The sequence below is a fragment of the Salarias fasciatus genome, chromosome 2 (assembly GCF_902148845.1).
Source record: "Salarias fasciatus chromosome 2, fSalaFa1.1, whole genome shotgun sequence".
Classification (NCBI taxonomy): Eukaryota; Metazoa; Chordata; class Actinopteri; order Blenniiformes; family Blenniidae; genus Salarias; species Salarias fasciatus.
In genome coordinates, this window is record NC_043746.1 from 29,910,312 (window position 1) to 29,936,987 (window position 26,676).

At 47.1% G+C, this 26,676-nt stretch overlaps 1 protein-coding gene across 1 annotated transcript in view; it reads right to left on the minus strand.

The window, feature by feature from the left end:
* Positions 1 to 26,676, minus strand: part of fstl5 (follistatin-like 5) — a 172,681-nt gene that overhangs the window by 83,330 nt on the left and 62,675 nt on the right. The gene's annotated exons all lie outside the window — the stretch shown is intronic.

Sequence of the window (26,676 nt, forward strand, 5' to 3'; positions counted from 1 at the left end):
ACGAGCAGCGTCTCAACACCTCAAACTAACGGGAAGCAGCCGCGAAAGTGGCGGAGGAATCCATCAGACGGGTGTGAGGAGCGCATCCTGACGCCAACAGGAAACAGCACGCCGCTGCGTTTACAAGCCGCCATCAGAGCCTCCGATCAAAGAAATCAACGGCATGAAAGGCTGAGCGGAGCAGAGCAGTCAGAGAGGAAATAATGACTGCAACGCTCGTCTAATCAGGCCTGCATTGGTGGATCTGGAGGCATTTCTCCATCAGCTGCAGCTCAGAGAAACTTTTGTTGTTGACTGTTGCTTCTGGGCGTGATCACCACGTCAGGAAGAACAGGGCTGCGGTGCGAAGAGCAGAGAAATGAGCTCCGTAGAGCCGATCAGGTGAGAGGATTGTGTTTGATGAGACCGTCTTCAGAGCTGATGATAAGAAAAATCCTCTGAACCCACTGATTCATCAGGAGCTTTGAATTCGCTCCTGCGTTTCCTCGGCAAGCAAACTGGAGCAATCAGCGAGTATTTAAATGATGCTTGATGTGAGCCTGATGCTAACCATCACGATGACAGAAGCAGGAGGAAGGTCCTCCAACGCTTCCCCACATTTGCACCTCTCCCCCTCGTGACCTTGTTTTATTCCTGTTGTTCAGACACACTGTGTCGCTCTCAGCTGCAGGGGGAGAAGAAAACTACCAAATCATGAAACAGAATCAGAAGGAGTGTTATTCATGTCTGTCAGACTCCACCCTTAGTACAACTTCTCACAATATCAAACATCCATCCATCCATCTTCAACCGCTGATCCGGTACAGCAGCAGGCTTGAATTTCTTGGTTCCCACAGAGCTCTGGAGGTCATGGGGTCAACCTGTGTGGCCCCACTGGAGGATTCGATTCAAGGTTAAAGCGACTCACACGTCTTTTTTATAAGAGTGTTTTTTTAATAGGTTTGACTGCTTTAAAGGAGCTCAACGTCACCCTCAGGCACCTTTCACCTCCTACACAATACGAGAACGTCCAGGCCTTCTGAATGCCATAAAAAAAGTCTTCTTCAACCTTTAGCTGGACGGTTTCTGACAGGACTGACAGCAGAGCTCACATATTCCTGCACTTCTTCTCCCACATTCAAAAACTGCCTCATTACTCGGTGGAAATGAAAAGGGAGGGTTAATAAGGGCGTTATGTGTGCGTTTCTCTTCCATTCAGGGCGCCGGAGGTCAAGTGAGCGATTTGATGAGGGAGAAAACGATGCTAATCATGAGCTCTGACCTCTGCAGCGATCCGCTCTCCACTCCAGAGGATCAGCAGAGGAGAGACGGAGCTCGTCCACGCTGTTTCACAACACCAGCTCAAGTGTTTCTTAAATAATGGAGGTCTGAGTGAGCAGGAATACACACGAATACACATACACACACACACACACACACACACTGGACCACAGAAATGCTGCCTGCTGGGCTGAATGCGTGCCAGATTATAGAGGTGAGACTCTCACCAGCTAAAAAAGAATAATGCATCTCCTTTAAAATGTAGAAAGACAAAAAGCAATGGCAGGTTTTCAGCATTCAGGGTGTCTTCTAACTGGACCAAACATGACGCTGTGAGACATTTCCTTTTACACTGTCAAGAAGCGCCAGCAAATGATTGTTTTTGGACAACAAAATATTGTCTGTGGACATCTGGTTGTGGTGCGATTTCTCTCCAAATATCACTAAATAAGTGAGAGCCTGCACATCCAGGTGGAGCAAATCAGACTGGAGAAGCTGTGGAGGAGTGTGTTGGGTTGTTTTGGTAGATACGCCCGTCAGCAGGACCCAAACCGAGATGCTGAAGCTTCCGCTGTGGCGGCTCTGATTCAGCAGCACGCTCTCCTGGATTTGTTCTGACTGTGGCTGCTGAATCCTGGGAAACGCAACACAACAGGTTTCATACTTCCTGTGTGCGTGTGTGTGTGTGTGTGTGTGTGTGTGTGTGTGTGTGTGTGTGTGTGTGTGTGTGTGTGTGTGTGTGTGTGTGTGTGCGCGCCACTGTTTTGACGAGCGCCAGTGCCAGGGAAGCCATCTTGGTCACAAATGGCAGAATGAATAAAAGATAAATGGCTGCCGGCGTTCCCCGGAGATATGAAGGTCAGCTACGTCAGAGGAGCGTGCACCGTCACGTGCACGTCCGCACACACTCGCCGTGCACCCACAGACACACAGAGACACATCCAGGTGTTTAAAGAGTGCGCGCCCACACAGGGGAGGTAAAGCATTGATCAGGCCGCTATGATCCGTTCTGATCAATCAAATTAGCGAAGCCGACGCGGCTCCGTCAGAACAGCACTTCAGGGAGCGAGAAACAGCTCAGCAGAAATCTGTGTTCTCTTCAGTCCCATTGATTTTGTCAAATCAAGATCAGCTGGGTTTTGGGACGATACCATCCAGAGTCTGGTGTTTGTGTGTCTGCCACACAGACCCAGCTGAACAGGAAGCGTCAGGACTAAAGCTGCTGATCAGTGATCAATCGCTGAGTAAATAACCAAGTAAATAGCTGATTATCCCTTTAAACACAGTTGCAGGAGAAGATGGCAGGCTTACATTCAGGAGAGGAAAGGCACTGTTACACACAGGTTATCCTGACAGCGAGCTGCTCTGATATGTGATTTTAATTCGATTTATCAACAATGAAGCTCATTTAACCCTTCATCAGGCATTCAAATACATATCTGGTAACTTCCACTTTTCTTAGCATTTCTTCCAAAGGGGTTGTTTCCTAAAAAGGTTAATCGGAAATGTGAGCTAATGTACTGATATATATAGTTTCATAAAGGTGATGATGTCTCAGAATTACATCCTTATGACAAAGAAATATCTTCGTGTTCTGCTTCTGATCGGAAGAAATGACTGATGGGAGCAACTGAAAGTGCACGTCACTGGCTGGTGGGTTGGTTAAGGAGTTTACTGAGTGCCTGGTTGGTTGGATGACAGCATTTCTCAATCACTTTTGGACTGAACCGGCTGAATTTCAGGAGACATCTGGATCACATTTGCTCCACAGAGAGCTTCACACTGCTGAGTTAAACCAAGACTCCAGTGTTCAAAGCATCAGGATACTTTCTGTCACAGAAATCCCAGAAACACATTAAATAACCTGTCCCTCAGACGTGATCACATATTCTTCCCTCTTACAGATATTTCAGAGCTGGCGATAGTGGAATATGTGCGTTTCTGTCCATTTTTCATTTGAAATCTGCAACTTCTTCATCAAGTGACCCACAAAATGATAACTGACAGTAAGAAAGAGTTCATGTGGATGACTAGAACCACGAGTTGGGTTTGGTTATAAGACAGCTCTCCTCCACAATCCTGGACCAGCGGAGTGAGACACATTATCAGAGCGATCACCGGACGAGTCCTGTGGCCGGTACACAGCTTAGTGTGATTTTCCAGAGTGTTTTCACAGTCTGCAGCGGGAAATATCTGACCTCCACAAAAGCTGCTCTGAAAGGGAGCAGTTAGAGAAAAAAGACTCAGATTTGCTGCTGTGCTTGTTGCTGGTTCTCCCCACAGCCGGAGCCACGGACACTTCCTGTTCTGTTGTTGTTGATGTTGCTCGGTGTGCGATCAATGTGATTCTCCGAGTTATTTGGGGTTCATCCCTTATTATGAAGCCATACCTCCAACAGTACAGCCCTTCTTCCCAGGATTCCAAGAGGGAATGTGGAGGTAACGGCGTTGGGATGATAAATCCACTGACTCATACTGAAGACAGCAGCTTTTCTCAGTACTGGTCACGCGTTCTGTGTCCAGAAGGTTTGGACAGCAGCTGATGGAAGTGAAGCGGGCCAGCTTGACTCAGGCACTAAAAGATTCCTATTTTAACTTTCCACCACGGTCACATTCATATTTTAGGTCAGAGCAGAGTTTTTTGAATAAATGGCTTTTATTCCCGACTCTCTGGCATTGTGAAGGATGCTGCGGTTCAGTCTGAAGGACGCCGGCTCGTCCTCGTCTGTTTTGACCCTCAATCAAGTGTCTGATGACAAAAGCTGTATTGTGATAAAAGTTTTCTGCCATCAGAGCTGAACGAGCAGCTCTGTCCGAGTCCAGATGCCCTGATAAAATAAAAAATGTAAATGCTGAATGTGATTTACAGTGACATGAATTGATTTCTGTCCTTACATTTACGGAATTACACATTTTGTTGTTGTGCAGAGACAGCGAACACCAAACCATCCACTGCTGGTGCTCCACAGTCATAAATGACGCCCCAAAACTTTTTTCTATTTTTTCGTTTCCCCCAGAGGAAGAGAAAGCAGCAGAGAAAGCAGAACATGACGGCGCTCTCCTGGGGCTGTCGGCAGCCATCTGCAGGGAAACGCTGGGACACTGCGTCTGCACTGAGCACACTCCACGAAGCGTGAAGGCTAAAAGCTCTGTTTGCTCGACAGTAATTGTTGTTTCACACATTCTTTTGCAGTAATTAAACAGATCTGACATCAGTGTAAAATCATGGTTAAAAAAGAGGATATTATACCAATAATAGGATGAGAGGAACTCTGAGCTCCGCGCTCAGAGCGCCAGACAATCTGTGGAAGCAGCTGCTGTGTGACTCGTCGGGAAAACACTCGTAAAAAGTTCCTTTGTCAAGCAGGGAGCAGACAGTAGAGTTCCTCGGCAGGCAGACGACACAGCTGACAACACACAGCAGTCCTAAAAGCCGGGAGCGACCCCTTCATCCTGGCTACTGTTCACTGAGGCCACTGAAGCCCCCTGCCGCCCCCCACCCCCGCCACCACCCCACCGCCCCACCCGGCCCTCTAAAAGCTCTACTCTTTTATTTATATGGAGAAAAAAGGCGGCTCAGCGGAATAGCCGGAGTCGACTCCACTGAAGCTCTGCTGTCTTTACCCGGCTGAGCATACTGAGCACCCCCACCCCCCTCCCCCCCCCCCCCCCCCCTCCCCACCCCCCCCACCCCCCCACCGCCGCCCAGCCCTTCCTCCAGCTTCTCCATCTCCGTCTCCGGGGCCGGCGCTGCTGCCACGGCTCACGATACATCAAGACGGCGCGGCGTGACAACCGGGTTACCCAAATCAGAGGTCACTGATTGCAATCTCTAAGAGCGACTGGAGGTGTCGGCGCCGAAACACCTGACTGAATCCGAAATGGATGTCTGCTCCGCCGCTCCGCGGGATGAAGGGAATGCAGAGCAGCGGCGGCAGCACACCCCAGGCTCATATCGCTCAGTTCAGAGTCAAACTTCCAGCCGCCGTCTCTGAATGCTTAAACTCGTCCACAGACACGTGCAAAACGGCGACCTTGGAAGCAGAAGTTTGAAAACACAATCTGGCCACAGGATCCACTCAGCGGCTTTTTGACCTGTTAATCACTTCACCTCGCCGTTATCAGAGGACAGAGTCAGCCCAGCCGCCACACAGCGGCATCTCTAAATGACGTGCTCCCGCCTCGGTGTACATTGAGCTCTTTTTTCATTGCGCTCACTCCGGGTGCATGACAGTAAAGTCAAGTTCTGGAAACGGGCCAAACCAATTTCTACAGGGAAAGGGTCTCTAAATGATCGTTAGTCCGGTGTCAGAGTGGCTGCGACAGCTGAGAGATGGATTTAGAGTATTTGGCCGGTGGATGAATATCTTAAGCTGCTAACAAAGAGGAGGGAAAACAAATCAAAGTAGCTCAATTGTTTCTGCTCAGATCCTCAATGTGAAGTTTGTGGATATGTTTAATTAACAAACACACACATCAGAGCTAGCTAAATTAACTATCTGATTTGCAATTTCTGTGTAAACATTATAGCAGGGAATTGTTCCAACAAATCCCACTCGGCTGCTTTGTTCAGCTGGATGATGAGCAGGAGGCTCCTCCTCCTCCTCCTCCTCCTCCTCCTCCTCCTCCTCCTCCTCTTCCTCACACTGCTGCTCACACACACTGGATGTGTTAGAATGGTACGAACAGCATGAGACATCCAGGTCAAAGTGTTGGTCCAGAGCATGTTCTGATGCTCATCCCACCAATGAATGCAAACAGCTGCTTCCTCTGAGCTTCTTCCTCCTGGGTTCATACAGCAGATCATGATCTCCTTCCTGAAGCGGTGAAGACTTTACCCACATCAAGAAGCCTCACACAGCGTCTCACTGCTTTAACCTCCATGCTCTAATCTGTGAAATGTGGTCAAATTCAGTGAAAATGAAAAAGACAGGCTTATTGACCAAACCATGAGATGTTCCTTTAAATTCATAAACCTTTCAGTTAAAGATGGAGCTGAACATAGAAGAAACTATGGCGTCCACAGTCCAACCAGTCCAACAGAGGCTGACTGAGGACTGAGAGTGTGAATCCATGTCCGCTGGGTTCCCTGGATCCTTCACCACAGAGTGGTGATTATTTTCCAGGAGTGTGGTTAACAGCTCAGGACAGACCGCCTCCCTTTCATTCAGTCTCTGTCACCACTGTTTCCTCCCCGGTTGCAGTTGTAATTCTCCGGCTCCCATCTTTCATCAGAAGTGCCCCTCTTCCTCACGTCTTAATCTTTGATTTATTGCCACCCCGCTGCTCCCGCCTTACCTTGGCTGCAATCATTATCCAGGAGACTCAAACTTTGCTTCATCTGCCCGGCTCGCCCTTCAGTCCGCTGCAGACGGCCGCAGTTTGAAAAACTTTTCTACAACTCACAAATGAGTACAATCCCATTTTTCAGCTGATGTAGCAGCCAGCTGTGTTTGATGTCTGACACACTCTGCTGGATGATGTTCAGTCCGACGGACAATCATAACACGGAAACTACAGCTGCGGATTTAGAAAAACCAAACAGTCCATTCGGGTTTGGACTGTTGGCACCACGTTTTCCAGTGAAAATGGAAAATTGGGTCTGTTTGCATGACAAAGGAAAATGCAACTTTTTGAAAATCATCCGAGTCCATCTCCATGGAAACGGGGCAAACACAACTTTTCTGCTCATGCACTCCAGTCGTAGCACGTGGTAGTTCTGCACATGCTCAGTGTATTGTCAAGTCAAACTTGAGGTGGATCTGTCAAAAGAAATGAGGCAGGTTCAAAGAACAGGAGGCGGAACCTTCAGAGCAGGAGGCGGATCCTTCCTGAGACCTGCCGGACCTGAATCAGTGGAGCCCCAGCACAGGTGAAGCAATCAAGCAGACAGCAGCACCAAGCATCAGACAGAGGAAGCAACCAAGCAGACAGCAGCACCAAGCATCAGACAGAGACTGAACGCGATTGCTTGCAAACTCACCCTGCAGATTCAAAGCACCTACAAACACCAGAGAGGCAACCGGTAAGCAGCCGAGCTGTCTAAAAAACTGGTGGAATGAAGAGATTCTGCGCACGGTGTTTAGTCCTGAATGCTGATTACCATCAATTGTGCTGTGTGTGAATTGGAGAGCTCATGTGTTGGTTATGTTTAAGTATTTCACTTTGATTTGGGAATCTGCTTAATCATTATGAATTGGAAGCTTGATTTGGATTCAGCAGTAACTGGGTTGAGTTCCACAAATGTATTTGTAAATGTCATGGTTATTCTTTTGCAAATACTTTGATAGAATATGATTTGTGATTTTTTGAACAGAATTTAAATATGTTTCCTTTTTTTTCTCTTTGGAAGGTTTTTCACCTATGTCCAAATGTCAAGTGGCACAACTGAATCCTGAAACCTGCAAAATAAAAGATGCAAAGAAGGACAGGCTGTTTGATCATTGAGTGAATCCGCTTCCTACAACTCTGAGTAGGTGACTCATCCCGTTCAAGTGGGGATTGCAGGGAAACCGAAGAGAACTTGACAGTGAAAAACCGGGAGACCGGGAAACGGCCAGCCAGGAGAGCAGAAGTCCGGGAGCTTCAGCTGGATCAGCTCGAAGAAAACCTGGAGTCCTGGTGGGAAACAAGCAAACAATCACCTTGGAGAAAGGCTTCACTAAGGAAGACATTCATCAAGTGTCAAAGAGTTGGACTTTTGTGAGTAACCAGCAGGTGGAGACATGGAGGGCCAAGTAAGTGGAAAAGCTGTGGAGCAACTTAAAGTTCAGAGGACAACAGCCAAGAGAATGTTTTCTCGCCTTGTTAACAGTATCATAAGAACATATGCTGACATGTCTGAAGAGGAGCTCAGAGACAGCTACAGTAAACTCACAATTGAGGCCAGAAAAGTCATGGAGGCCAATGATGATGTGGAGGCTGGACTTATTGCAGAGCTGGAGGCAGAGCTGGGCGCAGATGAAGAAGCTGTATTAACCAATCAGCAAAAAGCCGATCTGGAAAGAACTGCAAAAGAGTGCGAGCTGAAGCTAAAAGAGACAAAAGGCCTAATTCAGGAAATTTTGTGGTCCAACTTTGGAGGAATTGAGCTGTCTATCGCGGTCCAGGCAGCAGAGGAGGAGTGTGACCGTGTTGCTGCTGTTCAGCCAGACATCCACCAGGAGGCGTATGAATTCAAGCTCGAACACCTGAAGGAACTGGCTAAGACTGCAAAAGAAGCGCACAGGCGGTGGCAGCGGTGGGTCCCCCCAGATGCACAGCATGAATTTCAATGCCGGCTAAAAGAGCTTGATCTCCGCATCCCCATATTGGTGTCCAAAAAGGCTGATGTCATACAGGCCAGGGTAAAGGACGAGGCTGGAAGACAAAATCAGTCATCTATGAACTCAAATAATTCCATCCCATCCATAAGGTTGAAATCATCAGCCCTCCCCAAGTTCACTGGCAACAAACGTAACTTTTACCGATGGAGGAAAGACTGGGATGCACTTCAAAAGCAGGGGGAGCCAACCGGCTCAAAGGAGGTGAAGAAGATTCAGCTGCTGGACAGCATCGATGAGAAAATCGTGAGAGATCTGCACCTCACCACTTACAACACTGCTGATGACATCTTCCGTGTCCTGGGTAATCGCTATGGTAACCAAACCTCCATCGCCATTGAAATTGTGGAAGAATTACAAAAAATGCCAGCTGTCAGGAGTACTCAGCCACGGAAGATAGTGGAGCTGATTCAAGCTGTGGAGAAGGCACTTCAGGACCTGAGTGACCTTGGAAACACAGATGCTATCAAAAATCCTCTTGTCACAAAATCTATTGAAAGCAAACTTCCAGAAACTCTGAAAAAAGAATGGCTTGTATATGTTGCTGATAGAAGGAATGCCGTGGCACCAGAGAACCGATTCGACAGTCTGTTGGCATTCCTGAAAGAACAAGAAAGCATATATGAGCAGCTTGATCAGCTAAGGGAGGAGGAGCCAAGCAGGAGAGAGCCCAGGGTGGAGCCAAGACATGCCAGAACCAAGTCAACCAAGGCAGGTAGTGGGCCTGCAGGGTGTGTGGTTTGTGGGGACCCGAAGCACAGAATAAAAATTTACTTTTGTAAGCAGTTCCGGGGCCTAAAGCTGGCAGAGAGGAAAGCTGCTGTGAGGAAGTTGGGGGCATGCAGGGAGTGTCTCGAGGTCCATGATGACAGCACATCCTGCAAACCTGGGTTCCTGTGCAGAAACCAAGACTGCAAAGATGGAAGCACTCCTGCACACCATTATTACCTATGCCCCAATGCTGAGGCGAAGAGGAATGGTGCATGTCAGAAAAGGAGCAAGTTTGGCCCAGAGGAGGACAAAAGCAGGAGGAGATACACAGAGGAGCAAGAAGAGTTCTTCAGTAAACTGTCACCTGAACTGGCAAAACAATGTAGAGATGTGTTCTCCAATGTGGCTTCCAGAGTCCTCAACACTGTAAAAGATCAGCCGGGCCTCTTAATGGAAAACGGGCTACAAGAGCTGCCGGTGGTAATGATGCTTCTAGAGGTTACAGCAAATGCTGGTCAAAAGATTGGAACATTAATTGATTTGGCGTCGGACACCAATTACATAACCCACAAAGCGGCAAGCAGGCTGAACCTCAGAAGTGAAGTAATCACACTAGTCGTCCATGGAGTGGGGGGAATGAAGGCTTGTATTGAGACAAAGCGATACCTCCTTAAGATCCGAGTAAAGACCCCCAAAGGCACTCTCAAACAACACCAACTAGTTTGTTATGGTCTCGACAGCATTGCAGACATCCACAAGCATGTGACACCAAGACAGCTCCAAAGGTTCTTCCCAGAAGTGTCACTGGACGAGCTGGTGAGACCAAGAGAAATAAACCTGCTCATCAGCCACAGGGAAGGTCGACTAGCGCCACAGAGGGTCAAAGCCGTCGGGGACCTTGTGCTGTGGGAAGGCCCCCTGGGAAAGACTGTTGGAGGATCACACCCTCAACTCTTTGAAAAACTCACTGTGTCAGCCCATATGTCCAAGACACACTTTGCCAGATCAATGAGAGCAGCTGCTGTCAAGTATGAGGAGCTCACCAACAGGGACCCAGCGCAACCTCCTCCAAACAGCCAAATCCCCGTGCAGGCCCAGGAGTCGACGACTTCAGCCACCCATCGGGACTTCCTAGAGTGGTGGAGGTGGGACAGCATCGGTGCGGCATGTGAACCTAAGTGCGGAGGTTGCCGCTGTGGGAACTGTCAGCCAGGTGGTAAAGAAATGACCCTTGCTGAGGAGAGGGAGCTCGAGGTAGTCAGAGAAGGCCTCACTTATGTCATGGAGGACAGCCATAGCAAGGAACCACACTGGCATGCCAAGTACCCATGGCTAGAAGATCCTGCCTCTTTGCCAAACAATAAGAGAACCGTTGAGGCAACGTTTCTCAGAACTGAAAAGCGACTGGCCAAAGAACCTGAGTGGAAGGCTGCCTATGCTGCACAAGTGCACGACATGGTCGATCGGGGGGCTGCAATCAAGTTGTCAAACAGCATGATCATCAACTGGGATGGGCCAATATGGTACGTGAGCCACCTCATTGCTCCCAACCCACACTCTATCACAACCCCTGTCAGGCTCGTCTGGAACAGCAGCCAAAAGTTTGGAGGTGTGAGCCTGAATGATCTGCTTATGAAAGGCCCAGATGTTCTCAACCAGATTCGTGCCGTCCTCCTCAGGTTCAGGGATGGAAGGTATGCTGCTCTGGGGGACATCAGAAAAATGTATAACTCAGTCTGGTTGGAAGACAGAGAGGTGCACCTGCACAGATTCTTGTGGCGTGACTCAGAAGACGAAGAAATGGGAGAGTATGCCATCACAAGAGTAAACATCGGTGATAAGCCAGCAGGGTGCATTGCGCAATTAGCAATGCGTGAAACTGCTAACCTTCCTTCTTTCACTCACCTTCAAGAAGAACGGCAAGTTCTCCAAGAAGACAGCTACGTAGATGACATCCTCACATCCCATGACAACCTAGACCGACTGAAAACCATCACCGCAAATGTGGAGCACATCCTCAAAGCTGGAGGGTTCAAGCTCAAGCCTTGGGTCTTTTCTGGGCAAAGTGGGAGGAAAGAGTGCAGTGACAGGTTGGAAGAAAAAGCAACAGGAACCATGATCCTACCAAACCAAATGCGTGATGACGACAACAAAGCGCTTGGTCTGGGCTATATAGTAGAAGAGGACAAACTCCATGTCATGGTCGCGATCAACTTCTCAAAAAGAAAGCAAAAGATGCGACTTGGCCAGGATCTTCCTCTGGAGCAAATTAGTGCCCAGACGCCAAACCCCCTAACACGACGAGAGCTGCTCAGCCAAGTATCGGGGCTGTATGATCCACTCGGCCTGGTAACCCCTGCAAAACAGAAAGGAGCCATCCTGGTTAGGAGGGCATTCCAAGAGGCAACCGGTTTTTCACTGTCAAGTTCTCTTCGGTTTCCCTGCAATCCCCACTTGAACGGGATGAGTCACCTACTCAGAGTTGTAGGAAGCGGATTCACTCAATGATCAAACAGCCTGTCCTTCTTTGCATCTTTTATTTTGCAGGTTTCAGGATTCAGTTGTGCCACTTGACATTTGGACATAGGTGAAAAACCTTCCAAAGAGAAAAAAAAAAAAAAAAAAAAAAAAATAAAAGATGCAAAGAAGGACAGGCTGTTTGATCATTGAGTGAATCCGCTTCCTACAACTCTGAGTAGGTGACTCATCCCGTTCAAGTGGGGATTGCAGGGAAACCGAAGAGAACTTGACACTCAGTAGGTGGACAACAAGAACAATGTTTTTCTCCAGAGTGTCACGACTCCCAGTGCAGATTCTCCTGGTCCTGGTAGTTTTAAAGTCCACAATCCAAGTTGTTGTTCTGTCCATGAATGTCCGTGTTCTCCAGTCCTAATTTTTAGAGTGTTTTGTTCTCTGGAAGTCACAGTCCAACACGAAAACCATAGTTTTTAGTGTGTCTGCCATTTCCATGGAAACAGACATAGCTCTCAAATTGTTGCCATGCAAATGCAAAACTTTTCTCAACCAAAAACAATGTGTCACTATTTGAGATATCATGTGAACGGTGTCTGATATTCCTTCACATTTTATACTACCAAACAACCAAAGAAAAGGCGCAATAAAAGTCCGGATGGAAGTTTTTGAAGTGGAGGTAATGAACGGACAGCGGCTTTGTTATTCTTTCAAACGGACCAGAGTTTCTCCGTAACTGGCAGAGTTTGTTGAGGACTTGATGACGTGGCCTGGAGGCTGAGCGTCTCTCAGTCCAGTCCAGTCGGCTCCAGAGCAGGTCTGAGTTTGGTCTCTAAGCAGACAGACTGAGAAACACTGTTTCTCTCAGCTTTGCGGCCCATTGAAGGCAGGGTTTCATGATCTGCATGGGTTTCACTGGTGGACAGGGACAGAGCAGGGGTCCCAGCCCGGGGGGGGGGGGGGGGGGGGAAGCATTTCTCCATGGGCCCTTGTGGCCAAACCATCCCCATTAAATCATAATCACTTTAAAAAAAAAATGCCGCAGATCAACCCTTCTGACACAACCCCAGCAAGCAGGTGCACGCGGTCAGAAGGATTCAAATAAGGTTTCAGCACCATGGACAGCTCCATGGATTTTGCCAGTCATTATGTCAAACCTAATTATGAGCCTAATGCAGCCTCCTCCAGCGACCCCCCTCAAAATCTCCCCGGCGCCCCTGGAAGTTTTGTTTGCTCGCCTGCCGGGCTTCCTGGTCGCGCACACGGCCGCTGCGCCGACCACGGTGGACTACCGTCCAATCCCCCTCTTCCTCCCACATCTCTCACACCCGTCCGGTGGAGGAAAAGCAAAAACAGGTATGAAAAACAATAAACTGAAATAAAACAAATGAAATAAAATAAGACACCCCCAAAAAAGTTCTCCCATGCGTGCAGCTGTGCGATGTTTCGACCAGGTACGGTCTTCCTCAGGCACAAAGCACGCAACATTAAAATAAATGAGTGATCAATTGCTTCCCGGCACAAATCGGCTTCTCACAAACAAGCTTCTTTCTCATCAGAGAACGAAGAAGAAAGTACAGGCTACACCTCCGGCAAAAGTGAACAACAGACAACATGGGTGCATGGGTGCGCACGTGCCCGTGCATGACACGCAGACAGACAAGAGGAGAAGGGACCTTTTTTTTTTTTTCATTTTTATCTTTTAAACAACTTCATCCTCTTGAACGCAAGTGTTATAGAGTCCAGCTTTCCTCCCTCACCATTTTCTTCAGCACCATTCCCCCCATCTTCAGGGTGGGCCCCCACGCAGCAGTGGGCCCGGGCAGCCGCCCCCCCCCCGCCCCCCCACCTGCTCCGCTATTATGAATAGAAATCACCTGAAGTACAGCGAGAGAAGCTGAACAAATGACTGAAAATACAAACTTTAACACAAACTTCCCTCCTTTTTCCCTCTTTCTGCTGCTGTAGCTGTGAACGCTCTCTCTTTAACTCAGCAGCTCGGTGTTCACCTCAGCCGCTCAGCCCTGTGGGAAATGTTTGAACGGAGGACATGCAGGGCGATCTTCAGCTCTATGAGCCACATTACAGGCAGGAAGAGGCTGAAACTGCCTGCTGCTCAGCGTCCAATCAGATCCTCATGCTGATTATCAGCATGTCTCTGGAGTCCTGCTTCTCCTCCCGCGCTGGGGTCAGCATTAGGTTAACAGACTCTATTATCATCCATCTGGCCACTGGACTCATACCTGGGACTCATAAACGCTTGAAGAGCTGTAGATCTACTACTCCAGATCTGGTGTTATTGATCGGACCATGGAGCACTCACTTTCACAACAAGCAGTGGAAACAAGACTGTTTTGTCACCACAGTCGCCCGCCGCTATTTTAGCACCAACACCCGTCTTGTTGGAGCTTTATGACCTTTACAAATGTGAGCCAGCCGCCGTCCAGGGCCATCCAGCCTCAGACAAATATTCTGCTGGAATTTACTGCTGTGAGAGGAAGTAACTCAGAAATCTCTGCAATTTCATCTGAAAGAAATAGAAAGCATCACTTTTGGGACATTTTCAGAGTCTGATCAAAACAGCCGACGTGGAGGAGAAGCCGGTGACATTCAGAATGTGTCAGAAAACCTCCACCAGTACGGGTGGAAACTCCCGTTTTGTCGTAGCTTTAGCACCTGCGAAGGTTTTCATGACATTTCCAAATGTCACCCGGTTTCTTCAAGGACTCCTGCACTCCTGTGAAAGGATTATCTTTTAATATGTTACACAGTACGCTCAGAAAAACCTTTCGTTGATGACAGACTGTTTCTGGAACAAGCACTCTGTAGCATTGCTTTGGTTTTACTTTGGATCATACTGTGAAGAACTGGACGGAGCTGCGAGCCAGACTGGAGTGTTTCAGAAACACAAAGCTGTAGAGGTGAAAACTAGATGTTTACTCTTCATCTCAGCTCCAACATCTGTCGACGTGGGAAGTTTAAATAATCCTCCAAATGCTACCCGTTGAGCTTCCGGGTACGAAGCAGCCGGAGGAGCCGCTGACGTCCAGGTCAGCCAGACAGCAGCGTTGTGTCTCAGTCCAGAACGTGCATTTTTCTCGCTGAGGGTTTTGTGGGGAATTGGACTGTTTTCTGATGTATGGTGGAAAACGCCATGGAGCCGTAGAGCTCAGTAATTCCTGCTTTTGACAGGCGCTCATTCAATCTGATAGAGCCACGAGAGGAAGGGAAAAAAAACAGTCCCAACAGTGAAATGAAAGACCTTGATGTGCACCACTGACCGTTCATCTCGTTCTGCAGCAGCAGTCACCTTGGAGGTTTTCTTATGAGAGACCAGATTTATATCAGCAAATCAGCTGAGATGGATCCATCTCATGATGTAGCAGGAAACACGGTAGATTGAGCAGCTGCTGGAAATGATGCTGATTCATTGAGACGTCTTGGAAACAAGAGACTAATAAATCAACTACACATGTCAAGCATGTCGAGACGTAACACTTCTCATATTCCTCAGGTTTACATTTCTATGAAAAGGAAAATATGTTCATCGCAACAACTCAGAATCATGGGAAGCAACAAGACCAAGGGTGTCAAACATAAGGTCCGTCGGCCAAAACTGACCAACGACTGGGCTCCAATCTGACCAAACCACTAAGGAAATTGTAAAATTTCAAAGAAAACATTGATTTTTTAAAAGTAAATTTCTTTAGAATCGTGGACCAAACACAACACTGAGAGCTGAGCTGAGATCTCGGTGAAGCTGCCATGAAGGCTAGCTAGCTACCAGGCTGCTATCAGGCTAGCCCCAAAGCCATGCTGTCAGGAGGAATTTAGAAAAACACCCAGAATGCAACAGCTGCAGGAGAAATTTCAAGAATTAGAGTCTTGACCTGTAGTAATCGTTTGTTATAAATGAAGCAGTCTCATCTTTTTCATGCAGTTCACCATAGTCAAACATTCCCAACAATACTTCAACGACCGGCTTGAATCACCAATCACTGGCTTGGAGGAGGAGCTGCTCGACGACCTGATCCTCACCTGAACCGACGTGCTGTAGAAGTACAACAGATTTCTAGGAGAACCAAATCCCAGTTCTGTCACAGAGGTTTGAGGAAAAGATTAAAACTGGAAATCACTGGATTGGTTGTGCAATTCGAAATTGCAGATCCAATCCACCTCAGGAGTCGTTCTCAAAAACTAGCATTTTCCCATGGTTCTGGGCATCGTTGTCATGGAAACAGAGCCCTAAAGCGCTACATAAGGTTTGCATTTTCACTTGAAAACATTGATGTGTAAACGGTTTCTTGGTCCAACGTCCAAGATTTTAACTACACTACTCTCTGACCTGAATTGGTAATACAATGAGAATGTGTATCATCAGTTTGACATGTAGGGTTAATATGCTTCTTTTTTTTTCTAGTTTCAGGAGGAAATATTGATCAAGTACACTGCTTTGGGCTGAGACATGCTTTGCGGTTAGCGGGAAAATAACATTAACCTTCCAAAATCCCATGTAATGTCACTCGTTAGCTGGCGCCAAATAACTGGATAAAGAAGAAACAAATCATCCCCTTTAAATCTGGAGAACAGATCAAGCCTTCAGCTTATAAACTCACTTTACAAAGCAATTCTCTATTTTTCCAAACAGTTGAAGAGACGCTGAGCTCAGATTTTACCGTCCAGCACCTACAGATCCAGAACATCTGTCACGACACAGAAGGCTCCAAACTAAACTTAGAATCCAGTCAACGCTTTGATATGAGAAGACGCCCACAGTGCTGCAACCCAGTCAACTCTACACACACACACACACACACACACACACACACACACACACACACACACACACAGAGCTCTCAGCAGTGCTGCCAGCTAGTTTTCACTTCTTTATCCGAATCCTTCACAAAGCTTGATGTCCAGGATGGGAATGTGACGCTGTGATGAAAGGAGGCGGTGAAAAGCTGCAGGAAGAGAACTTTTCAGGATAATGTTGCTCACAGGACAGACGTTTAGGCAACGCTTTAACGGAAAGCGGCTTTGTGCCAAAGACAGAATGGCTTTAGATCTCATTCACTTGAAGTAAACAAGCTGGCAGGAGGATGCAATTCTCCAATTCATCAACGACCTGAAGAGTTTTTGAAGTTCTGCAAACTTTCCATCAGGTGGGAAAGTTGGAGAGAACAAAAAACAGGAGACTCGAGAAGAAATGAAATCTTTTACTTGTTAAAGTGTTGATATTTTATATCTATACAGGCGAATGAGCCTGTGTGGATGTGTGGGAGTGCAGCTCTTTTGAAAACGTGAGCATTAACGTCATTATTGTGGCTGGTCGCCCTGCTCCTCCGCTCTGCAGGACGAGACACATCAAACGTGTTTAATTGGCTCATTTGTCACATGATTGTTTGGGATCGGCGGCCCGGTCCTCTGCACACACCTTTGATGGAATAATTGGCCCATTTCGGCCACATAATGAACACGCAAATGAATATAAGTTCCTTTGAAGCTGAGCGAGCCATCCATCAAAGACAGCAGTTCTCTGTCTGGAGGTGCAGGAAGCTGCAGCGCTTTCAGTGTGTGGACACAGAAGTGGACTGGATCAGCCTGTAAATAGTCAAGTGTGTGCGTCTGTGTGTGTGTGTGTTGTATGAAGTAGATAAATAGTTAAAGAGGAGGTTTGAGATTCTCCTCGGGTAGCGTGAGATCCTGTTCACACATTTCTTTCAAGGGGAACATGTTCATGTTTCGATATCAAAGCCAAAGATGTTGTGCTTTAAATCAATGCTACACAAAGTTTTAATGTAATATTCATGATTTGCTTGGGCTCATCTCTGGACTGCTTCATCAAAAAAACACCAGACATGTATTCTACTTTCACTCTAATGATGAATGTAATCTATTATTCCGTTAAAAGCCTTCCTACTCAACAGCCCTTTTCTTTTGTTGCCTTTTAGGCTCAGTTTGTTGAATTTCTAAGCGTTCGATTTGCTTTTCTGTCTGAACCAGACATCCATCAGCGCTGCGACCTGTTGAACTGTCCGTGGACTCTTTATTCATGGAGTGTGTGTGGGATTTTCCTTCACACTCTTGTTGGATATGAACTTTTCCTCATCTTTATAATGAAGCAGAAACAAATCAAAGTCATCCCATGTGTTCCTTGTGCCAAACTGATAGAGACACACACTGAATTACTGATGGATCTGTTTGCAGGAAATGTCTTGAAATGTTCCTTCTTTACTAAAAACAGCAGCGTGATGAATCCATATTCAGCAACAAAGAGAGAGTAGCAGTTCATCAAAACGTTGGAATGATTAATTAATGGGGTTTGCATTAATCTCCAGGTAATTACCTCAGTTATATTTGGAGATCAATGAACAAACAGCGACTTTATTAAAGTTTGCTGTGATATTAGCAGCTGCAGAGCGCAGCCAGCGCAGGAAGCTCCGCTTTAATCAATGTTCACAGCAAACAGAGACGCATAACACACGTGAATGCGGACGTAAGAAGACGTATGGAGTCAGTACAATGCTCCACACAGCCTCCGGCTATTGTTGCATAATATATAATGCTTGTGCGGTAAGCCGCTTATAGCTGTGATTTACTCACTGTGCTTGTTGTTTAATGCAGGGTGCTTGTCGCGTCCGTAGAATAAACATCAGTGCTCACTCAGCCTGGTGTGGAGAGACAGTGTGTAAAGGTAAATGATGCACAGGGTCGGCCAGGCGAGCCAGCTGACGGACAAACTAACTCACTGATGCTGAAAAGCGGGGTGAGATGTGCTGACGACAGCAGACATCCTAAAAAGACAGATGTGCATGAGAGCACGCCAAAACGCCGCCGAACAGACGCTAACAGGACAGGATCTGTTCTCCAACGGCAGGAAAAGTCAAATCCATAATTCTACCACCGAGGTTTCGAGCACTGAGGATGAACCGCCGAGCAAAGTGATCAAAGTCTTCGATTTGGAACAGACGTTTTGGCTCACATTGTCGCCTCAAGGACAAAGAGTGAGGATGAAGCAGCAGCAGACGGACGGAGGAGACGCTCAACGGGATGACGGGAAACAAGGCCGGTTATGGACAAAACTGGACTCCTCCTCCTCCTCCTCCTCCTCTCCACACCCCGTCGGCCAGACTCATGCCTCATGCGGTTGTACCTCTGGTGTTATTTGTCCTTCCAGTGTTCAGAATTGGAAGAACAATTTTCTGAAGTTTTTCTGCAGACCAGGAGTTTCTCTTAATAGATAAATGTTTTTGACAGGAATGAGAAGGAAATGTAACTCCGCTCCTCCTTCAGCAGACGAGCTGCCGTTATTCTTGGAGGGAGACGTTTCCCCAGCTGGCCCACCACGGGTTCGGTTTGTGAACTATTATAAAGGATGCATTCTGTGTTTGCATTTTATGACCAATCTCAGTGGTTTTCTTGAAAATTCTGGCCCCTCTGAGAAATTCAACAACCTTTATACATTTTTGAACTTTGTCCAGCAGCATGTCCACGTCCAGTTTGTGGCATTCATGTTTACCTCAGTTCCTACATGGTGAAGAAATAAACGCAGTGTTTCAAAAGTACACAAAGTCCTTACTTCAATACTGGGTTGGTTTTTGATAACTTTTCTTGCTTTGATGATCTGAAATCCAATTGCAACAAACCCCTCACTGTTTAATTTTATGCATTTCTCATTTTTTGTGAAGAAATATGGTCTCGATCACTCCGATCCAAGAGTAAATAATCAATATATAACTATGTACTGGATGCTGAGGTCTCATTACAGAAAAAATGACAATCATCCGACACGAAACAAAAACTAATGGGATCGTTGTAGATATTCAGTGATTCCATCAAAGCACCTCAACTGAAGTGAAGATTTTAATTTTCGGACTCTGCGGGTCTCTGACCAGCACGGCCAGCCTGAAGCCTTCCTGCTGTGAGGTGACATTGCTCTCCACTGAACCCAGAGTTACAGACCTGTCGCTCTCTTCATGAGACCACTGTGAGATGAATCCTTCACATCAGATCATGAACTGATCAATAAAAGCTTCTCCTGGTTCTTGTAAACAGGCCTTCGTGCTGAGGAAGCAGGTCAGAGAGCAGTAATTTACTGTACACAGAGACTATTTCAGTGTGTAATGAAAGCCGGTGGTGTCAGGAGCTGCCACATAAACCCGCAGCCACTGACTTAGCAGCTAATTTAGCCGGTAAGTCGCAGCGTTCCGTGTTTTGTCACTTTGGCAGGAGTCAGGGCCGTGCATAAACAACTCCAACCTTTAAAATTAGAGCAGCGGAGCTGCTCATCCTTGTCAGGCAGCTCGGGGGAAAGCCGTTCCAGGCCTCGGCCTCTGGTAAATATTCACTCTTCTCTGCATCTCCAGTGACTTCCCAGCCTCAGTTTTCCATTTTCAAACGGCGTTTCACGGCGGATTAGCCTGGTGTATCTTAGCCTCAGACTGAGGGAGTCAGTGATGCTGCTGTCAGACCAACGATGCTGGCAGGAGAAAGCATCCCAGTCCCACTGGCGGCTGTGGAGGGAAGGACTGGACACATCCCTGGAGAATATTGTGAAAAACAGGCCGTGTGACTATCAACTCCACTCTTTATTAATTTAGTTGAGAAGCATGAGAGAAACTGAGTAAATAAAAAAACAGTCTGTGTCCACAGTGCTGAGATCTGTCATCTTAAATGAATGTTAGCTCAAATTTAAAGAGCCGTTTAGCAGCTGGTTCTTTGCTGCTTGCTGTTTTTAAAATTCCAGATTATAGAGCATCTTCCTCCTCTGACATCAGATTATAAAGCATCTTCCTCCTCTGACATCAGATTATAGAGCATCTTCCTCCTCTGACATCAGATTATAGAGCATCTTCCTCCTCTGACATCAGATTATAGAGCATCTTCCTCCTCTGACATCAGATTATAGAGCATCTTCCTCCTCTGACATCAGATTATAGAGCATCTTCCTCCTCTGACATCAGATTATAGAGCATCTTCCTCCTCTGACATCAGATTATAGAGCATCTTCCTCCCATTAACTGACATAGGCTGGACACAACGTCTATAAACCTAATTTAGAAAGACCCTGTCTGCATAAAGCTTGTTATAAATCTGAGTGAATATAAATTGATCTTTCACTTAGTTTGCAGGTGATTTACTGAGAATAAACTGTGACTGATGCATTTGGAGTATTTAATGAGTTTTTTTACGTGTTTTGAACAATGTTTTCATTGCTGTGAATCATAGCATTGCTTCCACATCAGGGGAAGGCTCTACCAAACATACCGGAGCCAGGAACAACAAAAACTAAATGAACCTTTTCAGAGATAATTGGCCAAAAGGTTAATGTTTTAGATACATTGCAAAATATCTTATACGTCTGAAACCAGCAGGTTGCAGTGAATCATCTGGAGAAACGTCTCTCACAGCTAAAGGCGGAGCTGATTTACACCTTTCTGTCATTCTCTGGAAAAACTGACGCAATCGTCAACAATTCAGAGCAAGTAAAGCACATTGTACAGTACATTATGTTTAAGCATCATTTATTTTCATCTCCTTTAATTCTATTCTTAGCTGCACAGGTGAAGCAGCTCCTCCTTTGAAATCTCCCGGAACCAGAAGCAGTTCCGCCCGGCGCCGCTCCCTGCCGCCGTGTCGTACATCTGCACCGCTTCCCCGCCGCATCCGTCTTCATCGGGCCGGAATGAGAGAGGCCAGCGGACGCCACGCGCTCTCTGACAGATCTATTATTAGTAAGCCGGCGTGTCACAGAGAATTATTGGTCAAATCGATAATAAGAAGACACCTTTCTTCTATTGTAAAGGCCCGGGGCTGATCTGAGGCAGCCGCGTTTTGTTTTTCTGACATTTTCTGAAAGGCTGACTCGTCTGAACGGGCGGTGTCACCGCCGCAGATAATACACACCGTCATGTCTGCTATTAAACGCTGTCAGACGGAGTCACGGAGGCTTCATCCATTCCTCTCCCAAAAAGTAATTTCACTGCACTCCTCTAAGTATCAGGCCATGAACTCGGCCTTGTATTTCTCCTTTTTTCTGAATGGTGTCAAACATTAATTTACTCACTGACCATTTGAAGCTCTGAACTCAAGTAAGCCGTGGCATTTCAGGAGGGTGTGCTGCTCCTTTCGCAGCTCCTTCTTGTAGATAATAGAGCATCTGTCCGGACTGAGTCTTTTCCTTTAAGGATTCTGGCAAAAAAAATCTATTTTCTGCATAAAAAATGCCACTGATGTGTGTATGAACGTTTGAACTGCCTGTTTATAGGCACTGTCTGCAGTGTGTGTGTGCGTGTGTGTGTCTTCTTAGTTACAGAAAAAAAAACTGCACTCTGATCCTGCATCATCTGATCTGATCGAAAGCGGCTGAGTTCATAATCTGGGTAGGCTGGTCTGAAACGTTAATCTCTGCTCTGAGTGCTGCACAAGTCGACAACAGTCGCTCTGCAGACTGTCGGCCTCGGACCCAATAAACCGCCAGGAACTGACGTTTCCCTGGTATTTTCAGGAGAAGAGACACTCCAGATGTGGCCGATCAGGTGTTAAAACATCATATGTGAACTGATGATTCGGTATATTTACTGGTTTTCATTCTGCCTTTTGGGATCATTTTTGAATGGATTTTAAACAGAGTCTGCTGGAACTAAACAGGATCAGAAATGAACATTTCTGACTGGAGTTTGCATTTTCTTCCGACGTCTGAGTGGGATTTTTCTAGGTAATGCAGTTTGTTTCCATCTATCAAACCAGCCTCAAAGCCATGCTGCCAGGGGGAGGCTATCAAAAAAAACACCCAGAATGCAACATTTAGAGGAGTTTCAGGGACATTTCACTGCATTTCAACCACAAGGTTTCATTTAAATTGACTTTATGTTTAGACTGGAGTCCTTTTCTGTAGTGAATGTTTGGCTTTGAGAAAATACAGACGTTTTCATCACTACTACACTCTGCAGCACAACAAAGAGAAGTTCAGATTTAAAGGTTATGGTCTCAGTATTTCCCTGGTCCGGCCCACTCAGGATGAAATGCACTGAACTAAACTGTGTCTGACACTCCTGGTGGAGACATTTAGACTGCTGAACAAAATAAACATTTCAAAACCCATTTTAACTGCAACTTTCAGTTTAAGCCACAGTTTCTTTAATATTTCTGCCTTTATTTATGGTGCTGCAAGAGGACAACTTTCACCAGACGAACTTGAGAGGCGACTGGCAGCGAGACCCTGCAGCTCACCAAGGTTCGGACGTCCTTGAGAAACTTAATGATTCGCAGGTTTGGATTTTAATGAGGAGCTTGTTCTCTGGCACGGCTGTTGATGGCAGCGCCAGGTCTCATCCAGAGGTCGCAGCTCTAATGGTGCCACAGAGTCATTAAGAGGAAGCGCGAGCGGCGGGGAGGATCCGAGGCGCTTTACTGTACGCCAGCTGATCTCAGCCGAGCGGCTCTCCGCCGGGACGGACGCAGACGCGTCGTCAAGGTAGGAGGTCTCCGGAGGCCGGGAGCGGCGGCGCCTCGTGAGCGTGTTTTTCCTGGCAGAGCCCGGGGGAGCCGTCCACAAAGGCTGCTCTCCGCCGAGAGTCACGGAGGCAGATCACAACACAGGCGCTGCACCTCCACCAGCCCTGCTTTCACAGGAAGCCTCATTACACGACTTCACGGCGGCTCCGCGGCATCGACGCTGCGCTTGGTGAAAAGTACGAAATGCAAATGGAAGGTGGGAACAGCGAGCTGCGTCTGTCAAAGGAAAATTCTACAAACAATACAAACAAAACAAAGCTCGTCCCACAAGTGTTCACGTACGGAACACGCGGCCTTTTCAGACGTGCTGAATTAGATATAAGTGTGTGTGTGTGTGTGTGTGTGTGTTAAGTATGTATGTCCAGAAAGGTGTGGGAATACTTGGAAATGATTATTTAATTTGTGTTTGTGTGTTTTCATAAACTATAGATTGATCTTTCCATATGGATTATTTACAGGGGGTTTATATATAGATATGTGCATACAGTATTTTGTATGTATGTATGTGTGTGTGTGTGTGTGTGTCCGTGTTCCCCCATGTAAGATAGATTTGTTTTCTGTATGTTTCTGTGTTTTGTATATCTTTTCACTTGTCTGGAACAAATTAAATTTTAAAACAGAAGTGTGTTTTTCCAGCTGTCTCAGTGCCTCATATGCAGCGTTACTGGATTAATCTCCACTTGAAGCAGACAGAACTGACACCGTCTCCTTCAGCACGCCTGTCTTCCACCTGCATCCCTGCTCCAGTCAGTTTGAACCACATCAAGGGATTTGTTTTTAAAAAAGTCAAATATTGAACTGAAGATGAAGAGTCTGGGCTGCAGAAAGCCTTCATCATCCACCGAAACATGAAAAAAACCACCTCAACCTTCTGTATGTGATCAGTGAAAATATCAGTTCGTCTTCATGATCTGAAGGACACCAGGTGAAAAGAAAGGTGTGTTTTCTGTCACTCACAGGTACATTCTCAACACGAGCGCTCCGATATCTCAGGCCTGGAGCTTCAGGGTGGAAGAACGCTTCGCGGTCAATTCTTCCGTTCCAGCAGGTCTGGAGCGTCGGGAAGAGCTTCTGGTGGTTAACTCGGCCTCGCTTTTCCTCTCCGTCTTTACAAATCATCATGTGAAGAAATCTTAACGACCTGATCAGAGAGTTACTGACGCGTCGGTGTGTTTGTGTGCAGTGACAGGTGTATTCTCTGGCGCTGACAGCCTTTGAGCGCCTGCAGTCCTCATCTTATCTGGCATTAATCAGGTCTCAGCTGTCAGAACTCAGGGAGGCGGTTCGAGATGTGACCTCTCACGAACACCTAAAAAAACTGTAAAAACTGTTTTTTGTTCTGAAATAAATCCTGTTTAACATTCCTTCGCAGGAAGAAGCGTGCAGCTGCCGCCCTCGCCGCTCGTCTGGACTGCGGAAGGGTTTGTTTCCAGCTCGCTACAGAGGCTGGATGCTGTTTTTTAGTGGAGCACTTAGATTCCTAACAGGCTGCAAACGCCTCACACATCACTGCTCTGTGTCCTCTCTGGTCAACTGGCCATCATTATCCACGGAAAGACTTCCACGCTGCTCTCAGCGTGCTTCCGTCCTGCAGGTCGGACCTCTCCTCCCAGCCCTCCAGCGGTGTGTTGGTAAAAAAACCAGCTGCACCGGGACTTTCTCACTGTTTTCTGTTATTTAATTTGTTGAACTGAAGAACAAATGAAGAACCACTGCTAATTGTGAGTTTGCAGGTAATTTCGATTCCGGACACGCAGGCAGGATGTGCAGTAACTGGAGCTGTAAATGGCGGTGAGGCCGTTAAAACGACACGAGGAGTGAAGCATCTGCACTGACAGAGTCATTGTAAGAACGGAGGCGCTTCATTTGGCCGCCAGCTACTGTCACTCTCCGTGTTTTGGCCGTAATCATAGAGTTTATCCCTCAACTTAACTCTGAATAGAGGCTCAGCTGTAAAGGAAAATGGTCCACTGCTGTCCAGAACCGGACGTCTGAGGCGTCGCCAGCCACGTCTCAGGAGGCTTCGCCGGATTTCCACGCACACTTTGAAACTCCGAGCTCGTTTCGACTGTGAGACACTGTGTTGGATCCGAGCTGGACGGCAATAACAGCTGTTTACATCAAGCCTGCGAGCGGCCGCTTACCGGCGTGATGTAACGTGAAAATACAGGAAACCCGCTGCACCTCCTCCTACGGCGTGATGCAACACAGTCAGCGGCGCAGTGCAACAATGCTAAATGAAAGATTTATCTCGGAGCAGAAGTTTCATGGGTTTTCAGAATGGATGATCTTCCACATAATTGGTCGTACTGGATGCGCTGAAGCCGCTCGCTCCATGTGCCGCGACCTCGCAGTGGGCTGCTGCTGCACAGACTGCTGGGCTCCGTGCGCAGATTGGACAGTGCAGCACTTAATTTTCAATCCGACGGGATCGTGGTTAAGTTGCCATGCGGCGGCGGCGGCGGCGGTGTGGGGGAAAATGGGGGTCACGTGCTCTCTGCGGCGCTAATGAGAAGCTTCAGTCAACACATGGCTGTCATTTGTTATCCCGGCAGAGCGGCGGTCTGCCTGACAGGCCTGTCCGTTTCCAGAGCCGACCCAGCCAGCTGGGACCAGGACCAGCTCTCCAGGCTCCTCTGCGTACGGACGTCAGCTCAGAGGCAATCATTTCCAGCGGCTCGGAGCTCAGGCGCGCCCCGAGGACTAATTGTCTGTCTGTCAAGTTAATATGAAGCAGAATCTCTGCAGTTATGGAGAGGTGCTCTGAACCCGTCTGCCGACGATATCTGGTCTCATTAAGACGTCACGATGGCATTTAAAGACATTTAAATAACAGGATGAATTTACAGCAGCTCTTAGTGAACGAGGGAATGATGCTGCACCATCGCTTTCGCTTTGAACTCCTAAACACACACTTCGAACTAGCAAACAGAACCCGGGAGAAATGAGAGTATGTAAATCCAGAGAGTAATTAGTCCAATAGAAATGTGCCTGAGCAACTCAAACAGCTGCTTCTATTCACTGCCTGGACTGGAAGACGTCCTGTGTTTAACGGGTCCGGTGTGTCGGAGTGCATTCCTCATGATCCCGTTTCCATTGGAGTGTGACCGTCTGGAAGTGAGAGCTGTGAGTTCGACGCCCCGTTCACACCACAACGTTTCAGGAGAAAACGCCTGGTTTTAACGTCAGGGAGCTGAACTCTATCTGACAAGAGGATAGAATCAGGCAAAGCGTGGCGTTGGATCCTCTTTTCTCTCTCATGCTTCATCTCAGGTTTGAGGAATCGTTTTGCTATGCTCAATAGAATATAAAGAGCAAACCACTAATCTCAAAATATCTATATTTAAGTCTGTTACTACTGCACTGACAGTAAATTTGTAGGTTTGATAGTGTG